We start from the raw sequence: 10875 nt of genomic DNA, 5'->3' as shown, positions 1-10875 counted from the left end.
ATTCAAGCACGATACAGATGATACAGAACTCAGTTCAGTTTGGGGGCTCTCCTACAGAAGTCCCCAACATGCACATCAGGGATTTCATCCAGATCTGCGACACTTTCAAGTTCAATGGTGTGACTAAAGATGCTATTAAGCTGCGACTCTTCCCATTCTCTCTGAGGGATAAAGCTAAGTACTGGTTACATTCTCTACCACCAGGGTCTATCACTACTTAGAAAGATCTTGCTCAAAAGTTTCTCACTAAATTTTTCCCTATGGCGAAGACTGCTGCAATCAGGAATGCTATTACTCAAATTGCTCAACAAACTGGAGAATCTCTGTGTTAGGCTTGGGATCGATATAAGGAGATGCTAAGGAAGTGCCCACACCATGACATGCCTGATTGGATGATTATAAACTATTTCTATAATAGATTGGGTGCTACTTCTAGACCCATGCTCGATGCAGCATCAGGAGGAGCCTTGTGGGATAAGAGCTACAATGAAGCTTATGAATTGATTGAACTGATGGCTGCTAATGAATACCAGAATCCTTCCCAGAGACTGACTTAGGGAAAAGTAGCAGGAATTCTGGAGTTGGATGCAACAACTGCTATAGCTTCCCAACTTAAGGTTTTGACGATGAAGGTGGACACTTTGGCTAATTATGGAGTTAATCAAATCACTAGTGTCTGTGAGCTTTGTACTGGTGCCCATAAGACTGATCAGTGTGCTATTTCTACTGAATCAGCTCACTTCGTGAGCAACTTTCAGCGATTGCAACAACCTGTTCTAGCCACCTATCCTCCTAACAACTGCAATCATCCTAATTTCAGCTGGAGCAATGCTCAGAATGCGGTTCAACAGCTTTATCAGCAGTACCCAACTAAGCAGTACAACTCCCCTGGTTTTCAGCAACCGCAATATGGACCAAGACAGCAACTTCAGCTGCAACAAGCTAATGAAAAATCTGAATTAGAGGAGTTGAAGCTTATGTGCAAAAGCCAAGCGGTTTCTTTCAAGACCTTGGAAAATTAAATTGGACAAATTGCTAATGCCTTTCTATATCGTCAACCTGGTACACTACCTAGTGACGTTGAAGTACCAGGAAAGAGGGAAGCTAAGGAGCAAGTGAAGGCAATCACTTTAAGGTCTGGGAAGGTTGCGAATGCCGAACAAACTCAAGTTTCGAATGAAGAAGCTGGGGCTGAAGAAGAAGTAGAGCAGCAGGAAGCAGAAGTGGAACCAAGCAAGACTACTGTTGAGCACACTCCTCCTGAGGGTAATACAGAGGAGAAACAGATCTATCCTTCGCCGCCTTTTCCTAAGCGGCTATAGAAGAAAAAGTTGGATAAGCAATTTGAGAAGTTTCTGGTGGTGTTCAAGAAACTTCATATCAACATACCTTTTGCTGAGGCTCTTGAGCAGATGCCTAGTTACGCAAAGTTTATGAAAGGTATTCTATATCAGAAAGTGAAGCTTGATGACTTAGAGACCGTTTCTCTCATGGAGGAATGTAGTGTTGTGCTGTAACAGAAGTTGCTTCCCGAAGCTAAAAGATCCTGGAAGCTTCAATATTATGTGTGCTATTGGAAAAGTTTCTTTTGGCAGATGCTTATGTGGCTTGGGAGCTAGCATGAATCTGATTCCCTTGTCAATCTTCAAGCAGTTGGACTTGCCTGATCCAAAGCCTACCTATATGACTTTGCAGTTAGCCGACCGGTCTATTACATATCCGCGAGGTATTGTGGAGGATGTCTTGGTCAAGGTTGATAAACTCATCTTCCCTGCTGATTTTGTAATTCTTGATTTTGAGGAAGATATGAAGATTCCCATAATCTTGGGGAGACCTTTCTTGGAGACTGGCCATACCTTGATAGATGTGCAGAATGGTAATCTTACAATGCGAGTGCTGGATCAGGATGTAACTTTTAATATGTTCAATGCTATGAAATTTCCTACGGAAAATGAGGAGTGCTTAAAAGTGCAGTTGGTTGATTCTGTGGTTACTTCAGAACTTGATCAATTGCTAAGGTCTGATGCCTTAGAGAAGGCCTTGTTGGGGATCAGATAGTGAAGATGGCGAAGATGAAGAGCAATTACAATATCTTAATGCTTCTCCTCGGAAGAGGAAGATTGACATGCCTTTTGAATCTCTTGGAATGGAGGAATTGAACAAATCTCCAAAATGCCTCAAGCCATCAATTGAGGAAGCTCCTACTCTTAAGCTTAAGCCTTTACCTAAACATTTGAGGTATGCTTTTTTAGGTGATGTATCTACTATGCCTGTGATTATTGCATCTGACCTTTCAGGTAGCGACGAGGCGAAGCTCTTGAGGATTCTAAGAGAGTTCAAATTGTCAATCAGTTGGACTATAGCAGATATTAAGGGAATTAGCCCTTCTTATTGCATGCATAAAATTCTGCTAGAGGAAGGTAGCAAGCCTACAGTTGAGCAGCAAAGAAGACTTAATCCGATCTTGAAGGGAGTAAGGAAGAAGGAAATTCTTAAGTGGATGGATGCATGGATTATCTATCCCATTTCTGATAGTTCTTGGGTGACTCCAGTTCAGTGTGTACCGAAGAAAGGAGGTATCACAATTGTTGCTAATGATCACTTCCCTCTGCCTTTCATTGACCAGATGCTCGACAGGTTGGCTGGTCACGAGTACTATTATCTTCTGGATGGCTATTCGGGTTATAATCAGATTTGTATCGCTCTAGAGGATCAGGAGAAGACTACCTTCACTTGTCCATTTGGTACTTTCGCCTTCAGACGAGTTTTTTTGGTCTGTGTGGTGCACCATCCACATTTCAGAGATGTATGATGGCCATCTTTTCTGATATGATTGGCCATAATGTGGAGGTGTTCATGGACGACTTCTCTGTATTTGGCGATTCTTTTGATGAATGCTTGCAGAATCTTTGAAATGTTCTCAAGAGGTGTGTTGAGACCAATCTGGTTCTCAATTGGGAAAAATGTCACTTTATGGTGCGACTAGGCATTATTCTTGGGAACAAGGTTTCTAGTAAAGGTCTTGAGGTGGACAAAGCCAAGGTAGGGGTCATTGAAAATCTTCCTCCACCTATTTCGGTTAAGGGAATTCGCAGTTTTCTTGGTCATGCGGGTTTCTATAGGCATTTTATCAAGGACTTCTCTAAGATTTCAAAACCATTGTGCAGTTTGCTAGAGAAAGATGTCCCTTTCAAGTTTGATTATGAGTTCCTTTCCGCTTTTGAGACGTTAAAGAAGAGTTTAATCACGGCGGCTGTCATAACTGCACCTGACTAGAATGAACCTTTTGAGATGATGTACGATGCAAGTGACTATGCAGTTGGAGTAGTTCTTGGGAAGAGGAAGAACAAAATATTTCATGTGGTCTACTACTCTAGTAAGATCTTGAATGGTGCTCAACTGAATTATACTACTATGGAGAAAGAACTTTTGGCTATTGTTTATGGTTTTGAGAAATTTTGATCTTATCTACTTGGGACTAAAGTGAAAGTTTTCACTGATCACGCTACAATTTGATATCTCATCACAAGGAAGGACTCGAAGCCTATATTGATGAGATAGGTTCTTTTGCTTCAAGAATTTGAATTAGAAATCAAGGATATAAAAGGGACTAAAAATCAAGTCATTGATCATCTATCTCGTTTAGAAAACCCTAGTGCTACTTCATTGGACAAGACATTAATCAATGAGTCTTTTCCCGATGAGCAGCTGTTTGGAGTGCAAGAGGAAGAATCGTGGTTTGAAGATATTATGAACTACCTTGTGAGTAATATCATGCCTCCCGACTTATCATATGCTCAAAGGAAGAAGTTTCTGCATGAAGTGAAGTGGTATATGTGGGATAAGCCATTTCTTTTTCAACAAGGAGCTGACCAAATCAACACGAGATGTATTCCTTATAGCGAAAGGGGGGGATCTTGTGAGATTTCCACTCAACGGCTTATGGTGGACATTATGGTGGAGAAAAGACAGCAGCTCGTATTCTTCAAGCAGGTTTCTTTTGGCCAAGCTTATTTAAAGATGCTTATCAGTTCATTTTGAAATGTGATCGATGTCAATGTGTGGGTAATATGTCCAAGAGGGATGAGATGCCTCTTAATGTGGTTCTCGAGGTTGAAGTCTTTGATGTTTGGGGAATTGATTTTATGGGGCCATTCGTCTTATCTTGTAATAATTATTATATCTTGTTGGCAGTCGATTATATGTCGAATTGGGTTGAAGTTAAGGCATTTCCAACGAACGATACAAAGGTAGTGCTTAATTTTCTTCACAAGCAGATATTTACAAGGTTTGGAACTCCAAGAGTCATAATCAGTGACGAGGGGTCGCATTTTTGTAATCGCAAGTTCACTGCTATGATGCAAAGGTATAATGTGAATCATCGCATTGCTACGGCTTATCATCTTCAGACAAATGGTCAAGCTGAGGTATCTAATAGAGAGATCAAGAGCCTTTTAGAGAAAGTTGTGTGTCCATTAAGGAAAGATTGGTATTATAAGCTTGATGAAGTTGTTTGGGCATATAGAACAGCATACAAGACTCCATTGGGAATGTCACCGTTTCAGTTGGTGTATGGTAAGGGGTGTCATCTGCCCGTGGAGCTGAATATAAGGCGTATTGGGCTTTGAAGAAGTTAAATCTTGACTTGGATGCAGCTGGAAAGAAGAGGATGCTTCAATTGAATGAACTTGATGAGTTTCGACTTCAAGCTTATGAAAACAACAAAATGCATAAGGAGAAAGTCAAGAGATGGCACGATAGGGGTCTAGTGCTCAAATAATTTGTGCCGGGATAACAAGTTCTTTTGTTTAACTCTCGTCTCCGTCTTTTTCCTGGAAAGTTGAAGTCAAGGTGGTCAGGGCCCTTCATAATCAAAACTGTGTTTCCATATGGAGCTGTGGAAATTTTTGAGAATGATTCGGGCCAAGCATTCAAGGTCAATGGTCAGACGTTGAAGCATTACTATTGTGACACGGCAAACCGTGAGGTGGTTAGTGTCATTTTATTGTCCGTTTGATCTCAAGATTCTACGTTAAACTAACGATGTAAAACTAGTGCTTCTTGGGAGGTAACCCAAGTTTGTTGTACATTAGTAGGTAGAGGAAGCAAGAAGAAAGGAGAAAAACACAAAAAAAAATTAGAAAAAGAAAAAAATTCAGGGCCAACTTCAGAAGTTGAGCGCGCCCGCGCTGATCTAGCGTGCGGTCGTGCTATTTTTCCGTAAAACCAAGCGCACCCGCGCTGATCTAGCATGCGCCGGCGCCGATTTGGCAGAAGATAAGTGCGCCCGCGCTGGTCTAGCGCGCGGCCGCGCCGAGGTCCTGTTTCCGAAAAACTAAAAAGCAGTTTGTGAAGAGAAAATCGGGATTTTTACTATAAAATCAATTTCCACCCGAATTTTACTCTTCCACATCCCAAATATCCCTCTTCAAATTAAACCCGTTATTCCCACGATTCCCATAATTAATTCCCACTTCTATTCCATATTTAATTCTCTTCACATTACCTATATATACACCCACTTATAGACAAACTTCTCCACCACATCTCAAATTCTCAAACATAAATCTCTCTCAAACACTTAACTTTTATTCTCTCTTATTCAATCCCTATGGCACCTAAAAGACAAAGAACTCAAGTAAGCAGCAACACCACTGATTCTTCGAGTGCAGGTGGTGTGAGGCCGAGGTTTTCGACTCCCGAGGCTGAAGCGGAGTACACGAGGCTTCTCTCGAAGCCTCTAACGAAGGAGCGAGGGTTTTTGCCATCAGGGAATGATGGTAAGTTGTTGGAGATAATTCTGGAGATGGGCTGGGATCCTTTTTGTGAGGCTCCCGCTGCTGTGCCCATGAGTGTTGTTCGAGAGTTCTATATTAATGTGAAGGCGGAGAAGAATGGTTTCACTGTGGTTAGGGGGATAACTGTGGAGTATAGTGCTGATGCGATATGGAAGGTGATTGAGCAGCCCGCGAGGAAGCCCGGTCAGGACACTTCGAACAATAAGACTCCAGAACACTTCAACTTGGATCTGATTGTTGCTACTTTATGTGTGCCTAAGACTCACTGGAACTTCAAGAAAGGCACAACTGATTACTCCACGTTCCCCGCGTTGTGCATGAACAGGTTTGCACCTGCATGGAACTCTTTTATCTGTGCTAATATCATGCCATCATCATATGTGCACGAGATTACGGTGGAGCGTGCTCGTCTGTTGTGGGGTATTCTTCAGGGCGATTATATTGATTTTGGGATGAGTATATATCAGGGGATTTTGAGATTTTTGCGAGGAGGTACTACGGGTTCTATACCCAGTGCATCCGTTATGACGAAGCTGTGCATGGCAGTTGGTGTTCATTGGCCCGCACATGAGCAGCTGCAGCTTTCCAGTGCTCGTATCGACAGTTCTACGCTGTTGAATATGACATAGTGGTATGGTAGGAAGCCCGATCCTAAGGGGCTTGGCTATTCTTATGACCATCTGCCAGGTGGAAGGCCAGCGGATCAGACATTTGCTGATGGGACTTCGCAGGCTTATCGAGCAGCATATAGAGCTCAGTTAGAGCTGCTTTGAGTTCGACGCAGTCTAGGCATCTAGCGAGGAGGATGGATGTTATGCATGACATCCATAGTCGGTTTGCACGTGATCTCATTCAGGCACTTGAGACTGCATTCAGAGCCACAGGTGTTGACATCTAGTGGCCAGTATTTGGTGAGGACTCCGTGTATCCACCTCCAGACACACCTGACACACCACCCGTTGTGGGTGATGATCCTGATTCAGAATAAGTATGCCTGATTCCTTACTATTACCTTCACAGAGGACATTGAATATTTTAAATTTGCGGGTAGTAGTTGAAGGAACATGTTTTGTATGAGTCGCATATAGTTTGCATATTCATGATAGTTTAGTGTATATAGTTGCATATTTTTCCATGTAGTTTTTTTTTATTTTTGGTAGTTTTTATGATAGTTTGTTCATATAGTTTCATGCATTTTCATTATAACATGATCCCTTAGATGATTTTCTTATTTGACTTGTGATGTTGATGCTAGTGTAGTGATGTCGTATTTAGTAATGTTAAATCTTATCGAATTGATTTACATGGTAGAGACAAATGTATTTCACTAAGTCTTATAGGTTGCTTGAGTGCTAGATCATGATCATGGTTTGTTTGTTTGTCGATGTTTGATCGCTTGTTTATATATAGTTTAGGAAATTCTCTTAATAATAAATAAACATGGATATTTTAAAAATTGGAGAAAATTGGATTTTATTGGTAGTTGTATGGCTAGGTGTCAAATGGCTAGTAGCCGGCTCATATTTATATGAGTAGTCTAGGGTTGAATGAGATGGAGCGAAACACACTCATTCAGAATTGTTGAAAAGAAAAAAAAAGAAAAAGAAGAAAAAAAAAGAAAAAAAAAGAAAAAAAGAAAGGAAAAAAATATTTAAGTGTTATGTATAATTGATCACGAGTGGGCTCTTTAGTACTCGAGTTATTAAGTTCTTAGGGGACTTTGTGCCTAGTGACCTAAAGCTTTATATTCTAGGATCCGCTAGCCTAACGCTCGCTATATGGGTACTACTGTATAAGTCTTTTGTGGACGTCACTCATTGCACGGTCAAATAAGCATACTTGTGTTGTTTTGTTGTGAATAAAAGCATGAATCCATGTAAAATTCCGATATAAGAATTGAAGTGTTATAAGTTATTTTGAGTCTAGCTTTTATTTTATTTTTAAACTTGTGATTGCTTTGATGAGTAGTAAGTTATGATTATCGATCTAGTTGCGATAATATATCTGTAAGCATTTGCACACACGCACGTCTCTGGTTTGTAGATTGATTTGTGGGATATAATTGATCTTTATGCGAGTAACTACATTAGTTGCGATGTTACTTTTTGATTGGTTTAGTTATTCTATGGGGATCGATGCATTCATGCATTTTTATTTCTTGTTCTTTGAGTCTGTTTATGCTTGAGGAAAAGCATCGATTCAAGTTTGGGGGTATATCTAGTGGCATTTATGACACTTTATTATGTTTCGTAAAGCTTTGAATTGGTATATTTGTACTCAAGTTGTTGGCGTTTTAATGTGTTTTCTAGTGTTTTTGCATTTTCAGGCATTCTCCAGGTAATCAGGTGAATTAGCATTGTTTTGGAGCTAATTTGGTGTTAGGAAGGTATTGGAATAAAATCTCGTGGAAGACCAGATCAAATCAGCAAGGAAAATGAAGAAGTCAGAATTTTAATCAGGATGTCACAGCGCCCGCGCTGTGATAGTGCGCGGCCGCCCCCAAAGTCCAGAGACCCTGCGCGCCCACGCTGTTGAAGCGCACGCCCACGCCAGGTCGAGAAAAAATAGTTCTATTTATTTTCTGATTTTGATCCAGAAGACATCTACTCTGCATGGGGTTACTATATACATAAATAAGCTCATTTTTTATAAGGAGACATACCAGAGCACAAGAAGAAGGCGTAAGAGGACCGTTTTAGCACAATTCAACCAAGGTGAAGAAGATCTAGTTTTAACTTGTGAATCTTTGTTTAAGTTGTGACGTTGGATGCTAGTTTTCTTATTCTTGAACCTACTCTTGTTTCGTACTTTGTTTATTATTCATTTATAAAGACTACGTTAATTATACCATGCTTTCATCGGAACCCACATTGATGATGAGTCTTATCATGGGCTAATCGTTATTGTGGGGTTCTAGCGGATTTATTTATGGATTTCTTTAGTTGATTTGTTTCGATGCCTTAGTGTGTGGTGATTGTATGATAACCTAGTATTGGTTGTGCTTATTCGTCTTATGAGCGTCGCGAACTTATAACATAGTGTGTTAATTCTTAATGAAGCGAAAGTGAATTTAAGGGTTTAGAACTTGCCATGCTAGCATAGGTACATGTATTTGTTATGCATGATTCGTAGGTAATTTTAACAATCTTACTTGCCCTATACAATCATGATAGATAACTTTTGAAAAATATCGTTATGTTGTCAAATTCTATAGACATATAGGGTCTCAATATAATTGGTGTCTATTCAGCTTCTATCTCTTTTTTGGATGTCTGGTAGTATGGTATTCGTACAACGAAAGTTGGCGTTTATCAGTTTCGTGTTATCTGATTAGTGTCATCACCATTACATGCTAAGGTTAAGAACGAAAAGGCTATTGAATAAAGTATTTAATGAAGTTAGAATCCTATGTGTGTCATATATATTAATTCAACCATTCTTATTCTCTTAGTTATAATTGTTAGCTTAAGTCTAGTTAAACAATCTCAATTTGTTAATTGTCTTAGCATTGGATAATAACCATACCATTGTTGCATAGGTGCATATTCTTAAATTAACCAAAAAGTCTATGTGGGAACGAATTTGATTTAAATCTTATACCACTTGTGAAAGCATATTCTTACGTGTATTTTAGCGCGTGTTTAACGACTAACATGGAGTCGGTTTCGTAAACTTTTCTGGGTGTCTCAAGGTGGAAGGTGCTCAGGGTCCGTTCGGGAATCTATAATCATCAACAATTATCGTCCCATTAGATTCTGTTCGTATTTATCGTCACTTTGTACATACAGGATACTTACTATTCATTTATGCGACTCACATTACTCTCATTATTTCAATAAGTACAAGTACTTGTCATATTTGCCTTCTTTTCATAATCCCTTACGTCCGTTAATGTCTTTTACATTTCGTCCCTCTGCTCCACTCGTGATTCTTAAGGATTTCTTATCACGCGGTCTCTGCCCGATATTTTTATAAAATTAAAAATTTTATATTTTCACTTGAAATTTTTATGGAAGTTAATAAACTCCACTTATTATTTTCTGTAAAAATTTCATGATTTTTTAATGTATTGAAGTCGATCATTTTTATTTCTAAAGTTCATAATTTGTAGCAGTTTTTATCGCGTAAATTGTTGATAAGGAGTAAAATAAACCCTGATTGCATCATTAATATCACATTAATTATACCTGGATTGGGTTGAAAATAAATCCCATTATAAAGGAGCCCAAAACCCTGAATATTAATTAATTTCATAATTAATTAATATGGGTAAAATCAGCTGATAAGTAAAGTCCAAATAAGGACACAATTTCCTGGAGATTAGCAACCAAGAAATCTCATAGGATAAGGAATCAATTTCCTGCATTATAGGACTCCAAAGTCCACTCTAATTCTAAGACTTGTCCATCAAGTCTCCTAACCCCAACATAATTCAAAGGCATCCCATGCCTATATAAGGGGTCTTACCCCACAAATCAAAACGACATTTTTGACTTGATCCTTGGCATACATCAAGGTACGTAGGCATCTTGTTAAGGCAGATTGAGTCACGAAACACAAGAGCAGTCAAATCAAGCCTCGAAGCTCACGAACCCTAGCAATAAGTACGACCTAGTTTTTAATCCATAACATTTGGCGCCATATGTAGGACAACGTAACAATAACCATGGTGATCACACAGCGCAGAAACATCGCCCCTGAAGGAACACCAGCCGGGACAACCCAACCAATCTCGTCAATAGTGGAGATACCCCAGCATTGAACCTACGCCTCCACCAAAGGAGGGACTCTGGTAGGAACAACCGAAGCATATCCTCAAGGGACGAAGACCCCGACTCTTCAAGGGACGAATCCCCAATTTCAGCAGTTACAAGCACCTTTGAATCCTCAACCCATTGGGCATGATGATTCAATAATTGTGACCAATAACCCCCTTATATGATGTCCCTATATCTTGAGGCTGGAGGGAGTGGGCACTCCAACCGGAGTGAAGCACTAGGGCAGACGCCCCAATATATACGCGGTTTGGCTCCTATTCCAGAGGATCAAGAATTATCTGGACCTTATACTAAAAGAG

At 39.9% G+C, this 10875-nt stretch overlaps 1 non-coding gene across 1 annotated transcript; it reads right to left on the bottom strand.

Annotated features, from left to right (window-relative positions):
- Window positions 1-275: 275 nt before the first annotated feature.
- Window positions 276-382, bottom strand: LOC141710278 (small nucleolar RNA R71). The gene has a single exon (XR_012570806.1). It is a non-coding gene; the product is annotated as a small nucleolar RNA R71 (small nucleolar RNA).
- Between the last annotated feature and the right edge of the window lie 10493 nt (window positions 383-10875).

The sequence above is a fragment of the Apium graveolens genome, chromosome 2 (genome assembly GCF_009905375.1).
Source record: "Apium graveolens cultivar Ventura chromosome 2, ASM990537v1, whole genome shotgun sequence".
Lineage (NCBI taxonomy): Eukaryota > Viridiplantae > Streptophyta > Magnoliopsida > Apiales > Apiaceae > Apium > Apium graveolens.
Note: the sequence above shows the minus strand (reverse complement) of the source record. Positions and strands in the feature narration are given on the sequence as shown.